Raw genomic sequence first — 18,483 nt, 5'->3', positions numbered from 1 at the left:
AGACTCTGTCATCCTTGGGAAGGGCCCAGACTAGCAAGAGGACGAGAGGACGAGCTGGCCCACCTTTCAGGAAGAGCATCCAGCCCCCAACGCCACGCCCAGAAAGGGCCAGACCCAAGCTTAGGCGTGAACGCTTGCTGGGTCCAAACACACGTGTGCTGCTGGGGTCCGCCCCCAGCTCCAATGGATGGCTGCCAATGACAAGGCCAAGAATGACAAGGGGCGCCCTCAAGCCTGGTTTACACCAGGGTTCACATCCGTCTGGGTGCCCGGACCTGCAGTATTGGCAGCCCCACCTCCTGGACACCCAGCACTTTTGTCCAACTTGCACCACTCCTACGACCCCCCATCCCCGGGTCCACAGGCCGGGAGTGGGGCTGACCTGCCCGCAGAAGGAGGCGGGCGGTTCAGGCCCAGGACCCCACAGCCCAACCTGCTGGAACGCTGCGCGTGATGAACGTAGGGAGGGGAGGGGAGGGGAGGGGAGACACGACTAAGAGCGCTTTTCTTGGGAGCTGAGTGACCACGCCACCCCCGGCTCTTGCTTGGGGGCCAGTCTCACCCACTTGCTTTTCTGTTGCCTTCCTCCTGTTTCCCAAAAAGGGGAAGGGAGGGACCCCCGTTCTTGTCTTACCCGAAAGATAAGAATTCAGACAGGAGATGCCAGTGAAAGATTTTGAAGGTTTTATTTAGCAAAGGCAAGGGCACCTCCAAGATCGGGAGGCGGGCTGCTCCGGGGCGGACAGCAGTGGCCTCTGCCCCTTCTCTCACGCCCTTCCTTAGACGTGGCCTCCGGACTGACTGGCAGCTCTTGCCCCGGGAGGTCTTAGTCATGCCTGTCCCCTTTTGCACACGTCCTTACCCATGATGCACACAGAAGGGCCCACGGGGAGGGGCCTAAACCACAATGCTAATCATATTACAGTGAGCACTGGGTCGTGTCCAGTCAGATTCTTCCGGCTACCGCGCATTTGCTGCTGTCAGGTTCTAACCAGCTTCTCGCTGGCGCCCAGTTAGAGGAAATAAAGCCCCTTTAAGCTGGTGGTGGGCGCAACGCCATCTCCTGGGCCCTCCTCCTTCCCCTCCACCTGTCCGCCTGGTGCCCCCACTTGTCTAACCACCTAACACTTCCTCCATCTCTCCTCTCAACTCCCCCTCCCTTCCCTATGTTAGCGGCCCTACCCCTGGCCTGGACCATATTAATAAGCCTTAGTGTCCACGAGCCTCTCTTTCCTCTCCTCTCCTGCCCATGCAGTAGGCCAATGGCCCCTTGCCATGCCCTCCCGACCCCCTACTTCCCAGAAGTCCAGAGCAGCTCTCTGGGGGTGGGGGGTGGGTGGGGGGGTCAGTGGGCACATGCCAGCCCCACAGGATGACTGCACCCGTCACGGAGGCCCCACCCTGCTTCCCGGCAGTGGGATCAGACACAGATGTTCCAGACCATTGATTGAAGAGACATGGAGGTGGGGTCTTCTGGAAGCCTCTGGAGAAGGTTGTCCTTGGGACACCACAGGGGGGTGGGAAGAGACAGTGCCTCCCATTTCACTGCACTGCTGCCAGCGGGTGTGGTGCCGGGACGGTGCAGGCAGCTTATGGGGAGCCCGCCTCCTGCAGCCAACATGCCGGGGACGATGGAGAGAACCCACGTTCTTAATGATGTTGCAGGTGATGAATGAATCGACTCTGGAATCACTCTGACAACAGAATTTACAATGCGTGAGAAAATACACTTCTTTTTGTCACTGAAGCCATTTTGAATTTATTTGCATGTTACTTGCAGCTAAAGTCACCCAAGCTTAAACAAGCTTTGGAGGGCCTGCCACCTGACGAAACAGCCCAAACCTGGAACCTTCCCTCCACCTCGCACGGCCTCTACCCCACAGAGTCTGCTGGAGGGGCATCTGTACCGCCCACCAAAGCTAGCACATTCCCTACTCCCCCCCCCCCATACAAGGCATCTGCCTCGACCTCTCACTTTCTCCCACCGTCTCCAAATATACTGCAAATTCTATTTAAAATGGAATCACCGAACTTCTGCTTTGAGTAACGATGAAGCAGGTCATTTGAAGTAAAACTCCTGTTGAGATCAAGATAAAAACTGAACACAAAATGCAAACGTGAGTTTGTGAGCCTCAGAGAGCTTCAAGTCAAGTCAAGAATTACTGAGCTGGATCAGAGTGAAGACGGAAGCTTTCTCCCAGCATGTTTTCCAGTTTCAGGGAGGCGGCTGGGAGAGAGGGCAGCACATTTCATAGACTCAGAGTCGTCACTGAGGTTAAGGTATGAGCAGAATGTGAAGCTAAGGAAAAGCCAGTCTGGGCGAAAGAAAATTCTTTTCACTAAGTGGCGCTAGGTCAGCTGGAGATGCACATAGAAGTAGAAGAAACCCGTGCAGCCTCACTCCGCACACACATTTGTAGGTCTCCATGCGAGAGGCAACACAATGCAGCTTTCAGACAAAAATATGAAAGGCTGTTTTGTTGAACATGGGGTAGAACAAGCGTAATCAAGCAAGATGCCAAAAGCGCTGCCTACAAAGGGAAAGACTCGGTCCATGGTCCTACGATAACCCTAAGACCCTCTAGCATCAAAGACACCAGCAGGAAGGGAAAAGATAAATAAAGCGGTGTGGAGAGACACCTGCAGGGAATTGTCCTACAAGGGGCTCCTTCCTGCTGTACGCAAGGGTTAATTAATAGCAATTAATTAGGAAAATGACAGTCAAATTGAAAATGGAGAGATTTTAGGTGGATAAATCCATGAATAGATACTCCAGTTTACTGATAATTAAGGAAAGTTAAAGTCACCGTACGATGGCCCTATACACGCCAGAATGGACCGAAATGGAGAAGGTGGACAGCACCCAGCTTCGGTGTGGAGTGAGCGGACAGAGCTCTCACGCTGCAGTAAGAGCTTCCATCAGTACCTCTCTGGAAGACAGCTTGGCATCCTTTATTGAAGCCGAGGACGCTAACGACGTAGGACCCAGCGGATGCAGCTACGTATGTTCTCAACAGAACTGCTTGGACACGTGCCCCAAGAGGTTCACGCAATGACACTCACTGTAGCGGTATTTGTTACAGCCCCAAACTGAAAGTAGCAAAGTGATGTCAAGAATAGAAATGTCCTCACAAGGTGCTGGGCTAGACAGGAAAGAAAAGGAAGGAGCTAAATACAGCAAGCCAGATACAGAAGGACACTTCCCGCGTGCTTTCGTTGAGATAAAAATCACACCCAGCAAAACTAAGCCACAGAGTTCAGTTGCTAAAGGAAGCAAGGAAGTGATTTCCATCGAAGTCAGGATAATGGTCGCCTTTAGGGACAGAGGCAAAGGAGGGGTCCCCCAGGAGAGGCAATGCTGTCCTTCTTGACCTGGGTACCAGTTATGTACGTATTTACTTGGTAACACACGATCGTTCTGCATCATTTTCTGGTTGTGTTTTACGTTTCGCAGTAAAAGGAAGATAAAGGAAAATTTGCATCAACACCATTCAGTGAAGCTGTGCGGACTACGTTGCCCAGCTTCTTAACTCTCCTCACAATCTGCCTGAAATATTTGAGTTATTTTGAAAGAAAGAAAACTCTACTGTTCTGGGATCTAAGAAATTTTGTTTGCTGCTTTTTGTTTCAATGCTAAGGGCTGTATTAGGAAAGAAAATCCATCAGACATTTGATAAAGATTATTAGTCCTCAGACAGGGACACAACCGGCGTCAACAAGCAAGATCAGTAAGACGAAGGAGGGTCAGCTCTGCTTCTGATTTGGGACAAGTGGTCTCAGTGACAATGACTAGAATAAACGTCCCTGAAATGTTCCCTCAAAGGATTTTCTTCCGTTACCTGTGATGCAAGAAGGCAGAAAAGAGCGAGTGGAGACACCGAAGCACTGCGAGTGAAGGCTTTCGCGGGCCTCCCAACAAGGAGGCCAGAGCTGCGGGGGGACGCCCTCCTCGGTCTAACCAGGGAAGCCAGAGGGACAGAAGCTAGACTTGACAGCTAGGTGGGCAGCGATGACGAAAGTGGCTGCCGTGTGTTTAAAACCAGCCTGAGAGCAATGACCTGAGAACAAGACACTGTGAGACGCACGGAAGGATGGCTGCAAATCAAACACGTGTTGCAGAGACGGCTGGAGGTCACAGCAGAGGACGGGCTGCGAGCAGGGCCTGTTTCACCGCGGGACTAAGACGGAAGCAAAACCAGAGTGACGAATACATAACAGGATGCCACAGGAGGTGAGAGGCGGCACAGGGTTGGAGAACGATCATTGAGAGGGGAAGGTAGCTGCAGTTTTACTGACATTGTAAACATGCTGGCTTCTTCATCTTGGAGAACCAGGAATCAAGAGAGATTGGCAAAACTGATGAATGACTTAAAAGAGAAGTAAGCTTTTATAAATGCAAAGGGAAACCTTAAAACATAATTAAATAAGAAAAAATACCGTATGATATCATTCATACGTGGAATCTATGCAAACTGCCTCTGCCCCCTTAGACAGTCACAGTCAACTGGACAAGGTGAGAGAGGCTCTTCATGAAAAGGGATCACGCTATGGAAGTTTACAGCAAGTGTTTGCCAAACTTATTTGAGCAGAAAACGCACGTTGACGAGCACCTGTGGGGGGAGGTCCGCCGTCGTCTGGCTGCAGGTGGGATCCGCAGAGGAAGCCGTGAACTTGACAGCCGGATGCACCTGGGTCCAGACCCCAGCCTTGCCACTGGCTACGCATGGGCCCCAGTTCCTTCACCTAAAAATTAGCCGTCATATTACCTCCCAGCTAGGGTTAGTGTGAGGGTGGGTGGAAGACGAGGGAGAGAGCGCACAGTGTGACATGTAATGCAAACTCAGTGCAAGGGCACGGGCGGGGCGTCACCTAATCAGAGCCCAGCGTGCCAGTCTGATCAACAGTTTGCGTCAGGCGTGGTGAAGGACTCCTCCGGGGACCCCTTCCGTGCCAATTTTGCTAGTGCCGACGGGCTCTGCCTCGGGCCACTGAAATGCTTTGGGATGGACTGGGAGAGCCTGGTTCAACTCATTCTGCCCGATTCTCACCTTAAGATGTTGTGCCGTAGAAACCCCAAGGACAGCGCAGACCCCACGTGGCTTCAGGCTGAGCATCCCGGGGGCGCAGCCGGTGGCCTGTGTGCGGTGAGACACAGAGCTTCCTCCTCCTCACTCCGGGTGAGTCGGGTGGAGGTGCGCTCAGCTACCGAGGCGGCGTTGGTTGGCCCTTTGCAGGGTCTGGAGCTCGGGGACGATCTTCTTCAGCTCCGTGGGGCCCTGGTTTAGAGTCTGGGAGCCCCGGTTGGGCTTCCCATATTCGAGAGATGCCTTAGGCAGTTTCAGGGCATCTGCTCTGACGGTCTCCTTGACAACCCCTGGGAGCCCGGAGTGAGCAAGCGACAGGCCTGCCGGCAGGGGGGCCATCCCCCTGGAAGAGCCGCCCCTGCCTGGCTCGCAATCAAAGGCTGCGCTCGGCACCCGGGAATCCCGCCAGCCTTTTACGCAGGTACCAGCAGGCTTGTTCCCGCCACAGCAGCGGCCCTGCTGGCAACTAGCAGTCACCCCTGGTGTCTGTCTAACGCCCACGAGGTCCCCGAGAGGAGTTTTGTGGTTCCCATTTTGCAAATAAGCGAGAGACAGAACTTGACCAGAACAATCACCACAAAGAGGAAAGGAAGAGGAGGGAAGGGAGGAGAAAGGGAAGAGGGACAAAGCTGCCGCTCTGTATTAGATCACAGATGTTAAAAAACACTGGCGGCTACTGTTACCGTCTCCCGCCTCAGGGGCAGAGTCTGAGACAAGAAAGAATTTGCTCAGAATGCCCTGGAGGACGTTGCCACCGCTCCCCAGACGCCTCATTTTTCTAATTTCCCCTTAGATGGCCGACAGCTTGAACGAAACCACAGGAGGACAAGGCCACGTGGCCACGTGGGACCCGACCACCAGCCTCCTTTCCTGCTTCTTCACCGGCCTCAGAGGATGCCTAAGGCTCTTGAAACCAAATCGTCCATTTTGGGGGCCTTTTGAGCTACCAAATATGGATAAAGAATTAACAAGTAACCACCATCCAGTGTAGGAAAGATAGCTCATTTTAAAGCAATAGCAAAGAATTTGCATTGAGTACAAATTAAATGGTTTTGTTTGGTTCATTCTAAAAACAGAAAACTAGAAAGTGGTGTCTGATGGTTTGTAGGTGCAAAGGAAACAAATCGTTCTCGGGCAAAACTATCTTTGGCCAGATTTTATGGCCGACTCAGAAATTCTTAAAGGGCAGAAGGTGTTAATACGATGGTGATGACTTGGAGCTGTTTGCTGCGCTGCCCACGCCAGCTCTGGGCTGAGTTTCTCATCAAGGAGCAACCCTGCACGCTATCCAAGGAGGGCAAGGGCCCACTGCTGCCTCATCATGACATGACACCCTGGTCCCTCCACGCCCTGACTCACCTGGAGATGTCCACAGGCGGTGACATCATGGCCTCAGAGCAAGTGGGGAGACGCCCATGGCCAGGGGATGGGCTGGCTGTCACCTGCCCCGCCCCCAGCCTCTGAGCTCATCTTTCTGTGCACACAAAGAGCCAGCAAGTCTCAACCAAATTTAAAAGGGGCATCTCTTAACCTGCCAGTGTGAAGTCATTTTTCTCTCGGAGCTCAGTCAGTCCCACAGCTGCATCACAGGAAGTAGATAATGACAATGATAAACACTAGAAAGTGGAATCACATTGGGATGTAGTCCCGGGCGATTCTGTTATTTGCTTTACTGTCCCAGACGTTTCCCAGAGGGACACGCGTATGTTCCCTTAGATGCAAACAGAATAATGGTTCCCATTTATTGAGCATTTGCTATGTGACAGGCAGCCTATACACACTTCCCCTTCCATCCTGAGGCTAATTTAACCAGTAAAGAATAGCGGAGACTGTTCCATTCTGTTTTACAGATGAGGACACAGAAGCCGAAGGAAGTGGAATAATTAACAAAATCTCCCAGCTAACGAATGAGATTCAAGTACCAGCCTTTCTGGCCCTCAGACCTCCTGCCAGGCGCTCCACCTGCATGCAGCCTGCCGTCCAGCACCAAAAGCAGCCCACAAGCCACGCCCACCCGGCCAGGCCTCTGCTCCAATTCCCGCCTCCTGGGAGAAGTGTTCAGCCTTATAGAGTTTCTCCAAAATGCTCCACTTTGTTCAGATCAAGACCACCACCGAGAGAGGTTAAGAACTTACTGCACCAAGAATCGTCAAAATGTTCCCTCTGCTATATAGTGTATATAAAATATAGACTATATATAAAATGGATAAACAGCAAGGTCCTACTGTATAACGCAGGGAACTGTATTCAATTGTAATAGACTATCACAAAAAAGAATCTGAAAAAGACTATATAAATGTATATATATATATGAATCACTATGCGTACACCAGAAATTAACACAAAATTGTAAACCAACTATAATTCAATTTAAAAAAAAGACCAATCTGCATTAGGAGTAGTGAATGTAACAGGATGGACTGTCCCTAGGATTTCATTCGTATGGACATGAACGTATCCAGACAGCAGTTTTTCTCTTACGTGGCTCATCCTACCTGCCACAGGTCACTGTATGTGCTCGTTCACATACAGCAATACTTTCACATAAACCCAGCTTCCTAGAAACCTGGTGTCCCCTTGGTTGATCAATGCCCCCGCAGAACAGCCATCAGAACGCGCAGTCTGTGTCGCGACGACCTGCATTGTCCTCACTGCCCAGTGGACAGGGAACAGGGGAAGAAGCAACACACGTGGAGGGAAAAGATGCTGGGGGGTCAAGGCTGCAGGTTTTCAGGAAGCCAGGAGCTTCTGGGTCTGAAGCAGTGATGGAGAAAAGCTTCACGGAGCCCTTCAGCTCCCAGGCCGGGGATGTTCAGCTCTGGGTGGGGGTGGGGGACCTCTGGGTACCCGTCCTGCTGGTTGGTGTGGTCACTGTCACTCAGCTCAGAGCCAGGCTCGCTGACCTTGCGTCCTCTGCCCTCGGAGGCCTCTAGCCTCTCACCCGGGCATGAACTGATCTAATTCCCTTGGCAACAGGAACACACTCACAAATAAGGTGACCTGCCCGGGTCCACAGGACTCCATCCTGCGACGGTTCCTCAGGGGAGATGGGTACGAGAAAAGCCACATCATCGGCAGGAATATTGCAGTCTTGCTCTCTAAAATGACCCCCACCTTAAAACAGATCTGTGAAAACTGGGGGTGGGCTTGTGCTAATTTCAGTACAGCAGCAACTCTAAAGGAAAGGCAGCCTGGAGGCAGGGGAGCACCCTTGGCAGCCTCATCTGCCATCACCACCACCGGCCGGTTGGCACCACCCGCCGGCTTTCGATCCCAACTGCCTGAATTGTGGGCGCAGCCGACCAAAGGGAATGCAAAGCAAATCCATCCAGCCGGGATCCACTCACTTCCTTCTCTGCTGCCCCCCCCCCCCGTTTCTTTCTTTTGTTTTAAACAGGAAGCTAGTGCTGCAGCCACTGCTGCAAACCCCGTGGCCTTCTTGATACACTGAAAGCCAACTGGTGTGTGCAGCTGCAAGGCCCTGTTTCACTGCCGGTGGGACGCAGATGGTCCGGCCACTGTGGAGGACAGTCTGGCAGCTTAACAAAATGAAACATGCTCTTATCCAGCAATCATATTCCTTGGTATTTGCCTAAAGGACACAAAGACATGCCCACGGGTGTTTATTGCAGCTTTACTCATGATTGCCAAAACTCAGAAGCAACCGAGATGTCCTTTAGTGGGTGAAGGGACACACAGACGGTAGCTCATCCAGACAGTGCAATATTATTCGGAGCGAAAAAGAATTGAACTATCAAGTCATGAGAAGACGTGGAGGAATCTCACATACACGTTACTAACTGAAGGCAGCCAGTGTGAAAAGGCCACGTACGGTGTGATCTCAGTTCTGTGAATTCTGGAAAAGGCAAAACTATGGAGACAGAAAAAAGATCAGTGGTTGCCAACAGTGAGGGCCGGGGGACAGATGAATGGGGGGGGCACAGGGGATTTTTTAGGGCGGTAAAGCTGTTCTGTAAGATGCTATAATGATGGATACACGTCATCAGATACGGGTCCAAACCCACAGGATGTACAACACCAAGAGTGAACCCTAACGTAAACTATGGGCTCATATCAATGTCAGTTCATCCGTTGTCACACAGGTACCGTCTGCGGGGGATGCTGACAAGGAGGGGTGCCCTGCATGTGACTGCAGGAGGCCTGCGGGGCATCTCTGTACCTTCCCCTCAATTTCTCTATAAACCCCAAACTGCTCCCCAAAAAATTGTCTTTAGAAAAAAAAGTCAAACGGTGGATTCAGGAATCGGGAATAAGCGGTTGAGTTTGGAGCATGTGGTTTTTGGAGTGAGAAAACAGAAAGTTGCAGGAAGAACTAGCAGTCAGACCTCTCTTGAATCCTTTCTTTCTCTTCTGCAGACACAGAGGAGGAAGGAGAGAAACAGCCTGGAAAGGCCCGGGGCCCGTGGTAAATAGAAGCCGCCTGTGGGCCAGTCTCAGGCCTGAGCGGTTTCCTCATCGGGGTGGGAGCGCCGGCCGAGGCGACAGGATGAAGGAGCCGTTTCACAGCCATTGTCCCCAGTGATGGAAAAATATGTGCCCTTAGTCCCTCGAACTAAGTCTGAAAATGCAGCTAAGTGTGTGTGTGTGTGTGTGTGTGTGTGTGTGTGTGTGTGTGTGTGTGTGTACACGTATATATATATTTTTTAATTGAAGTATGGTCAGTGTACAATGTTGCATCAATTTCCGGTGCACAGCGTGATGCTTCATTGTTTTCAGATTCTTTTTCACCACAAGTTACTACAAGATGTTGAACATAGTTCCCTGTGCTGTACAGTATAATCTTGTCGTTTATCTGTTTTATATATATGTTAGTGCAGCTAAGTTTCTGTAAGTGTTTACCAGCCATTGGTTTTCAAAGTAATTAATGTTGGTGGTGTTTCCCCACATCCAGATGTACACAGGCAGACTCAGAGTGCGAGGCATTCAGAAAACACACGGCGCTGAGGGGTGATGCCGTGAAGTAAGGAGACGGTGGGACTAGAACGCTTTGTTCTCATTGGATGAAATGAAGGGATGCTAAGCTTTGCGGTGGTTCCACAAGTTGGCCGCCCTGCAGAGTCACTGAGAGCTGCAAAATTCCTGGGGACCCAGGCCCCACCCAGACCCACTCGGTCAGAAGATCTGGGACAGGCAGCACAGGGCCGGTCTTAATTCTCCAGGGGATGGTGCTGTGCGGGCAAGGCTGGGACCACCGCCCACAGGGTTGATGAGGGAACATCTTGCCCTGGAGATGCATCATGGCCATGAGTCCCGGCTGAGCCCTTCACTTGGAGCGTGGAACTGGGGAGAGCCTTCTACCAGAAATTAGAAAGCAAGTTACTCTGTAGCTCAAAAATAGAGCAGAAGTGTTGTCACCAGGAAGGCTTGTTCCCCACCCCCCATGGCAACTGGGAAATTGTCGCACCATAAAGAGTGACAAACTGATCCCCAGAAAGCATTTACCTGTTCTGTTTTCATGATCCTTCAGAACACTGTGATGGGTTTGGTCACAGAAGAGGAGAACCTGGAGGCAGGGAGCAGACGGGGAGCTGGCAGGAGCAGGCGTGCGTCAAGGGCACAGCAGGTGCAGGCTGAACGCACTGGAGGCTGGAGGAAGACGTCAGGGCCGCCGGGTGCCTCCCTCTGCAGCTGACATCATCACCGCCTGCGTGCGCACGGGGGCAGCCAGGGGGCAGCAAGTCCTGAGAGCACGGGCTCGTGGCGGCTGGAGGTGAGGGCAGAGGAGCAGCATACCCCGTGACAAGCACAGAAGTGCCAAGCAAACCAGCTTCTCAGCCACGTGGCAGTTTTCAGCCAATGGATGATATATTATCCTGACCGCACTTTCTCAAGGAGGCACCACCGAAGGAGTGGTGTTGTTATGAGCTGGGTAAGGAGCAAGAATTGTCTCTTTTTAAAGGAAAAATAAAAGCGAAGACGTGCCACAGCACGGGGTGTTTCAAACACATCTTCCCTCAGGTCCCCACGGGGAGAACCTCCTCGCACTTCAGGGCCAGCCCCGAGGAGGGAGAGGGGAATTCACGGCGGTGGGGGTGAGGCAGGCTGGAAGTCTGCTGTCCTGCTCTCACAGTGCGGACTTGACCTCTAAGGATGGAAGTGCCTGGTCTTCTCAGAGCCAGGAGCCCTTTGTGATGTACAAAGGGGTGAGGACCGAGTCTGTCCGAGTCTGTGGACCCCAGCAAATGCCCCGGCCAGGGCGCGTGTGTCCCGAGGGCCCCAGCCTGGACTCCACTTTACTGCCTTCTTCTTAGAAAGTCTTCCAGCCCCCACCGCGCAGCACGTTAAGTGGCGACTCTCAGCCCTGCCGCGAATTTGTGCCTGAGATGCACATCTGGATACAAAAGAAGCTTTAGGGGTAAATGCTGTGACATGAAAGATGTAGGGTGACTTCCAACAATTCAATGTAGCCTTTTCTTTTTTTCTCCAGGAAGGGTATTTTATTATTCAATTAAAAAAAAAAAAAAAGGAAAACAAACTGCATTTCATCTGGGGCTGTCGAAAGAACATGAGAGGTATTAATAATATTTTAGGTTCCTGTATTTATTTCACAAGTAGTATTAATAATGATTGTTCCCCGTCTACCCCCTGTAAGTTGTTCTTCCTGCCATGTCATACACCATGTTGCTTTTTTAAAGACAATGTCATCCATCCCTTGTTCGGCATGTATCTTTACGATCGTCATCGACACGGAAATTGTCAACACAAGAACTGAGCGACTCCACGTGCTGAGTGTTCTTTTAGCCCATGTGTGGGAAACATCTTTCCCCAGAGAAGCTGTGTGTCTGGAATTTGCCACAAAACACGTGCACAGATAGATGGTCTTGTGCTCCAGCTAGCGATGCTCTTCCCTCCTCCTGTTTCTGATTTTCTGTGACTTACCTGATTCCAGATCTGATCCTCTGTGATCTACCTGATCCCAGTGCTGATCCTCTAGGAGCTACTGGGTCACAGTTCTGATCCTCTGTAATCTAGCTGATCCCAGATCTGATCCTCTGAGAACCTCAGAGCCCACATAGAAGAAGTAAAGCCACCAGGAGACTTTTGACCCTCTTTTCCCACCTCCTTAGAGGGACCACTTTACAACTCAAGATGGAAATTGCAGGACCCCCGTTAGGAAGTCAGCCCTCATGTGGAAACTGCAGCTGATTTCTCATTTCATCTTTAGTGGTCACACTATACTTGTCCCCTCTAGCTAGAAGAATTTCCTCTGTGGATTATTGAAAAAAAAAACAGAATTAAAAATATCTCACTTAAAAAATGGAATTTTCACATCACTGGACCCTTTAATATCTGAATTAGTTCATCTAAATGTCCAAATAAAATATCCAGAGATGATGCTTCTTTTTCCAGCATCCTCAACCTGGGGCCACAGCTCCCCCAAGATTCTGTGGATGGAATTTGGAGAAGAGGTACATGGGCACGGATGGAGAAAATGAATCTCTATTTTTGTTCACCTCTAACTGACACACCGTGCTGACTTCGACTGTGAATGTGGGCAACAACCCACAACAGGACTGTAGCTCTCGTGGTCCTGTCACAGAGAGGTTCGGGTTCCTGTGACGGCCTGTGGATTGTGCACGTGCTTGGCAATCTCATCCTGAAGATGAGTCCGGAGGCCACGGGCTGCCAAAGGCGTCCAGGGTTCAAAAAGGGGAAAATGAATCGAGCAGGACTAAGTAAGACAGAGACACCGCTCAGCTGGGCACTTAGCACGTCCAGACTCCTTGAAACTCGAGAACACGCTGGTTAAGATGGACCTCGCAGGGCATCCTTTACTTTGCGATGTATTTTCAGAGGTCATGCACTCCTCGCTGCAATTCTGCCAGGGGGCAAACACCAGGCAGCTTTCGTCACCCTCAGAGCCCTGAGAGCAGAGAGGTCTCGTGAAGCCCACGGAGGGGTGCAGCTCACAGCTGGAGGGAGACCCTGTCTCCCGGCCCGCTGCCTCCCCGGGCAGGCGGCCCCCCCCCCCCGAGGTGCAGCTGGGCCGAGCCGGCCCCTTGCCTTCCTGTCTGCTGCCCGCCTCTTTGATGGGATCCGGAGTCCCTCACGTCGCGGCTCTGCGAGGCTTGGATGGATGGCCGCGCTGCGCGTCCAGCTGCCCAAACTGCTCCTCGTCAGAGCATCCTGCACCTTACTGGGGAGAATGTGGCTTCTCCGGGGAGGACCACACAGCCCATTTCATGGGTCCCACCAGAAAGCTGAGTCTGCCCAGAGGGAGGAAGTGTTAGCTGCTCTGAAACAGGCTGGCCGAACAGGAGAGGAGGGGGGTGAGTGGCAACGGCAGGAGGAGAGAGGACAGCTCGGGGGAGGATGGGGACAGGACGGTGAGGAGCACAGGCGAGGGCGGGAGAGAAGCGCAGGAGGCAGGAAATGGCTTAGATGGACCTGGCCTGAGGGCGGGGGGCAGGGGACGGGATGCGAGGCTCCGAGGCCACTGCGAGCTTGGCCTGCCCTCTTTGCTGCGTATCCGGGATAACTTTTGTGCTTTGCAATAATAAAACCCAGCAATCGGTAAATTTTGAAGTCCTCTGGTTTTCCTCATTTTCAGAGTAATTCTCTTCCTGTGCTTCTCTGTACAGAGACCAAGGCGACCGATTCACATTCCATCTGGAGGTGCTCTCAGCCTCAGTTTCCCCGACTGCAAGGCCCCCGCCCCCAGTGTGACAGGGGCGGTGTCGGGGGCAGGGGTGGGACACAGCATCCCAAGCTCCCTGCAGCCCTGCTACCCACCCCACTCCCTCTTGCCCTCACTCCCCTGTGTCTTCACTCCAGGGCATCTGGCACCATCAGACATACCATATAGGCAGCTTGCTTATCTGTTCATTGTGCCCACACCCCGGTCCCGAATGTGAGCCCCGAGAGCCGGGCACGTGGAAAGGTCCAGGCAGAGCTAAGCCCGCAGCCCAGAGCGTCCCTTCCACCAGGACGGCTGCCCTGGGCTGTCAGAGCGAGCTGAGAGTGCCCAGAGCAAGGCACGTGCTCCGTGGTCCCCTCCATGTCCCCACCCTAGGCCCATGCCTGAGCCCGCCCAGGGTCCCCAGGGACCAGCTGACTGATGCACATGCCGGGCACACAGCGGGCAGTCGTGGGTCATTTGTCGGCTCCCAGTTCTGATGGGGTCTCCCAGGTCCTGCCCTGAGCATCACACTTGGGCCAGGAAGGGAGAAGGGGGCTGTCTGTGCAGTTTGCCCCCATCTTTCAGGGTCAGAGGCCCAGAGGCCCGAGGTGACAGGAGTCAGGGAAGCAGCATCTTGTCCTGACAGCCCAGGGCAGCCGTCCTGGCAGAAGGGATGCTCTGGGCTGCGGGCTCAGCTCTGCCTGGACCTTTCCACGCTCCAAGCTGGGGGCAAGCCTCCTGTGGCTGGCGGGTCACACTGAGCAGGCCTTTTTTTACGCAACCCTTTTTGTGGTGGGCTCTCCTGCCTGGTGCCTGGGACATCTGCTGGAAATCAGGCACCATCTGTGGGATTCCGCAGCCGTCTCAGCTGGCCTCCTGCTGCCGTTGACTGAAGCCACAGCCCGGGCCTGCCCCTCAGCGAAGGGCTGAAAAATGCAGCTTCGTGTGGGCCTTCAACCAGCCCTGCTGGTGCCACCCGAGGCGGATCGCGTGCAAAAATACAATCAAAACCCCCAGTTCCGAAATACCCTCCGAGGGAGGCGGCGGGGAGCCCCGCCTGTGGCGGGCCGGGCCGGGACCGCAGTGCCTGCGACTCCTAATTATAGGGGTGCTCGGGGCCGCACATGCCGTGTGGGAGCAGAGGTGCGCCTGTCCACGCAGCCTTCCAACTGTCGGCCTGGCCACCAGCTTCCTCACAGCATCAGGACAAAAATACAGACTTCCCTGTGCCCCAACGAGCTTTCCCACATGCGTCGGAGTGACTTTTACTTTCCTCCTGAGGGTCAGTTTCAGACTTGGGGTCAGCTGGTGCCCTACCCCCATTCGTGGATGAGGCCTGCGTGGCCTAAAAGAACAGTTCTCTTTTTAAAGTTTCCACTGCAGGTAAAAGACGTACTCGTTAATATCTTTGAGGGGAATGTATTTCTCAACAATATGTTGGAAAAGTAACATTTCCCTCCAGACTTTTCCACTCAAGGAGCTTCCCGTGTCTCTTCCTCCCACGGCTTCTAGACCAAAGTGCTGAGATATGGCCACTGGGCAGCGGGGAGCTGCAGAAGGTGTCACAGAGCAGGAGGGGACCACAGGGGGATTCTAGAGACCCAAGGATGCATTGGGCCCACTGGAGTGTGACCTGCAGGAGGAAGGACCATCGGTGTGGCCTGGGATCCCTCAAGTGAAGAAGGAGCAGGGCTGACAGTGGTGCAGGAGAAGAGGTACCACGCCCAGAGCATCAGCACAGGGTCCTGGGAAGGCAGCCCTGGGGATGAAACAAAGACCATGTGAGTCTCAGGTGAAGGTTAGCGCAGAGTGGGAGCGACCATTCCCCAAACAGAAGAGTTCAAAGGAGAGGGGAAAAGTTCAAAAGAGTACACAACTGGTAAAGAAGAGGGTAAACTTGTCTGGAGGGCCACGGAAACTGAGACAACAGTGGAGACATGGTGTGGAAAGTGAGTTAACATCACAAGAGGCGACAGGTTCTCCAAGGAAGTGATGGTTGAAAAAATATTGCCTCGTGATGTGCAATGGAGATAATAAGAAAGAATCACTCAGAAAAAATAAACCCAGGAAGCAGCAGCAGGCCAGAAACAGGACCATCAGGAAGCCAGAGTGATGATGGTTACTGTCAGGGGGAAAGAAAGAGACCCACCTTGCTGGAGGAGAAGGGGCCTGGGCCATGCGGTGGCCCTCAGAGCGGGCGGAGAGCCTGACGGTCACGCAGCCCGGGACACGGGCGTTGCAGCCCGAGTCGCTGGTCCGGGCACTGGCTCTTCCCCAGGCTGCACTGAGCAGTGGGCGAAGCGAAGATACCCACCCCCCCGGGCTCCAGACGCCACTGAGTCAGAGCCTGGAAGGTGCAGCCTGGCCCCTCCCCGCAAGGGAAGCCTTATCCAACCCAGGGTCACTCCAGCAGGCACCTGGGCCAGTTCCTGGCAGCGGGACTCTCCTCGAGAGGAGAGCAGGGCCCACCAGCTCAAGGAGCTGAAAACTGACGCCCAGCACCACATGCCAGAGGGAAGGGAGTACCGTGAAGATGTGCCAACCCAACCAGCAGGCCAGAAAACACCCGTGAATGGAATGGATGGAGAGGCAGGAGGATGCATTAAAACCAGCCTCCTCGGTGTCTTCAGAGAAGGTCCAAGAGGGCTTTAGATAAGCCAAGTAGAGAGGGGTGTTAAACCTCTTTGGGTGAAGGGTCTGTCTCCTCTCGGTGGCGCCGTCTCCCTCTGGGCACAGACCCCATCCTCCATGTCCCCTCTGTCTTTCATTGTCAAGGTCACGCTCTTCAGCGGGGCATCTCAATCAGCCGACAAGACAGCACAGCCAGCGTCCTAAAAGGACTAAAAGGACTCAGCCCTCAGCTGCTGCCTCTTTCCTCTGCGTCCCTTTTGGGATAAAAAATCTAAAGGCGAGTCCTGCCGCCCGGGACACCCATCCCCGTTTTCTTTGACCCCTCTCCACCGTGCTCTCTTCCAACTCCCCCTCCCCCAGACGGCCACCAGCAGGATGACGCTGCCCTTGCAGTCAGACCCAGTGTTGGAAGTGAGTGACTCCTTGTCCCTGACTCCCCTCCCAGACTCGGCTTCCAGACCCCACACTCTCCAGGCCCTCCTCCCACCAGTGGGTGCTCCTCCCGGGCTCCGGGGCCAGACTCTGTCTTCCTCCCAACTCCGAAGTGCTGATCGACCTGGATTACCTGGCCCCTCCCCATGTCACCTACACATTGGTGGCCTCCAAACCTGTGCCTCCAGCTGTGAAAGGAAGAGATCCAAGTGGAGTCGGCATGGCTGAGAGAGCTCTCTAAAAGGCGCCAGGATGCCACTGAGCCTCACACCCTCAGCCTGGATGGAACCTGACCTTTCGAACACTGCTGTCCTAGCAGAGACAGCCAGATCACACGCCAGAAACTCAAGAGACTTGCCAGACCCTTACCCTAAAACAACTCCTGACCACCTGTCCCTCAAGGACAATCCCTTTGTTTTTTTTGTTTGTTTGTTTGTTTTTTTTTGAGTTGGAGTAGAGCCTTGTGGTTTTCACCTCAGATTCTTCCCCTTCCTTGGAACACTTCCCATGTTACTCAGATCTGTATCTTGAATGCAATTCTTAAGATTCACCCCCCAAAAAAGATCTTCTTTATTCTTTGCAGCCTCAATGCTGACTGTTTTTTGACACAGCCCAGTCTCCTGAACCTCAAACTCAATTTTTTTTCTTGTTCATGCTTCTCCCTTTATTTGTCAATAACACAAAAAGAAGCAGGGAAATAACCCAGGGGAAAATTAACCCACATCAGCGATCAGCTTCCCAGAGTAAGTTTCAGCTCCTCCGGTAACTAACCAGCTTACAGAGCTCACCTGCTCTGTGCCTTCCACACCAGCCACCACACCACTGTGGTCCACCGTCCAGTCAACTTTGTCCTCGTCTGTCTCTGCTGCAGAATCTTCTCCATCCACCCAGTCGCCCTTCTCCAGGGAGCTCCTAGGTTCTTGCGGGCCACCCAAACTGGCTCAGTCCAGCTGGAGCTCTGTCACCCCCTCCAAGACCCCGCTGTCTATCTCTCTTCAAAGACTCACATAGGTCAAGTCTGCCAAGACGAATTTCACTCGAAATGAAAGGTCCTGTCCTTGAGTTCCAAAAGTCACTGCACATAAACACAATGGAGATCTCTGACTAGAGACTGAACTAGAGTTCAATGTCAAACAGGCATCACCAACATGCCCAAACATGAACCCCACTGCGCTCACCCCAACCTCCTTCTCCCCACTCCTCCCCACTCCTCCCCACTCCTCCCCAGACTGAACAGCGCCCAGTTGCTCAAGCTAAAAGCTTGGAGTCACCCTTGATCCCTCCCCTCCTCCAAATTCCAACACCACCAACCCAGGCCACTGTCACCTCTTGCCTGGGCTACGTCAGTAGACGGCGAACTCTATGTGCTTTCACTCACTCATCCCCCAACAGACCCCAAGGGAGGCTCTTAACAGGGAAACTGGATTAAGTCACTCCCGGTACATACCCAGATCCCCCGCACCTCAGAGCCCGGCGTCCTCATCATGGTTTCAAGCCCCAACATGGTGCCGACGCTCCTGCCAACCCTCCACCTTTTGTCCTGCCCTCCCCATCTGGGTCTACTCACTGTCACTGGCACCCATTTTTGTCAACAAAATTTAAAAAAAGAATGAGAAAACAGTACTGGAAATGAATGGAAACATACAGAGGAAATTAATACTGTGAAACACAGTCATTGTTTAAAAGACAAAATGA

General features: G+C 53.0%; 2 long non-coding RNA genes across 6 annotated transcripts; both read right to left on the bottom strand.

Annotated features, from left to right (window-relative positions):
- Positions 1–486: 486 nt before the first annotated feature.
- Positions 487–5,567, bottom strand: LOC116664068. Of its 2 annotated transcripts, none has more exons than XR_004320390.1 (3): positions 5,049–5,567; positions 4,297–4,743; positions 487–1,694 (listed from the first exon to the last, which is right to left on the bottom strand). It is a non-coding gene; the product is annotated as an uncharacterized LOC116664068 (long non-coding RNA). The 2 variants fall into 2 exon arrangements; XR_004320391.1 differs by having other exon boundaries at positions 4,611–4,743.
- An 8,878-nt stretch (positions 5,568–14,445) lies between these two features.
- LOC116664065 lies at positions 14,446–17,976 on the bottom strand. Of its 4 annotated transcripts, none has more exons than XR_004320384.1 (4): positions 17,577–17,976; positions 16,922–16,976; positions 15,875–16,565; positions 14,446–15,484 (listed from the first exon to the last, which is right to left on the bottom strand). It is a non-coding gene; the product is annotated as an uncharacterized LOC116664065 (long non-coding RNA). The 4 variants fall into 4 exon arrangements; XR_004320386.1 differs by having other exon boundaries at positions 15,875–16,556; XR_004320385.1 differs by lacking the exon at positions 16,922–16,976.
- Between the last annotated feature and the right edge of the window lie 507 nt (positions 17,977–18,483).

Source organism: Camelus ferus, chromosome 6 (assembly GCF_009834535.1).
Source record: "Camelus ferus isolate YT-003-E chromosome 6, BCGSAC_Cfer_1.0, whole genome shotgun sequence".
Lineage (NCBI taxonomy): Eukaryota > Metazoa > Chordata > Mammalia > Artiodactyla > Camelidae > Camelus > Camelus ferus.
The sequence above is the reverse complement of the archived record's forward strand: the minus strand, read 5'-3'. Positions and strand labels throughout refer to the sequence as shown.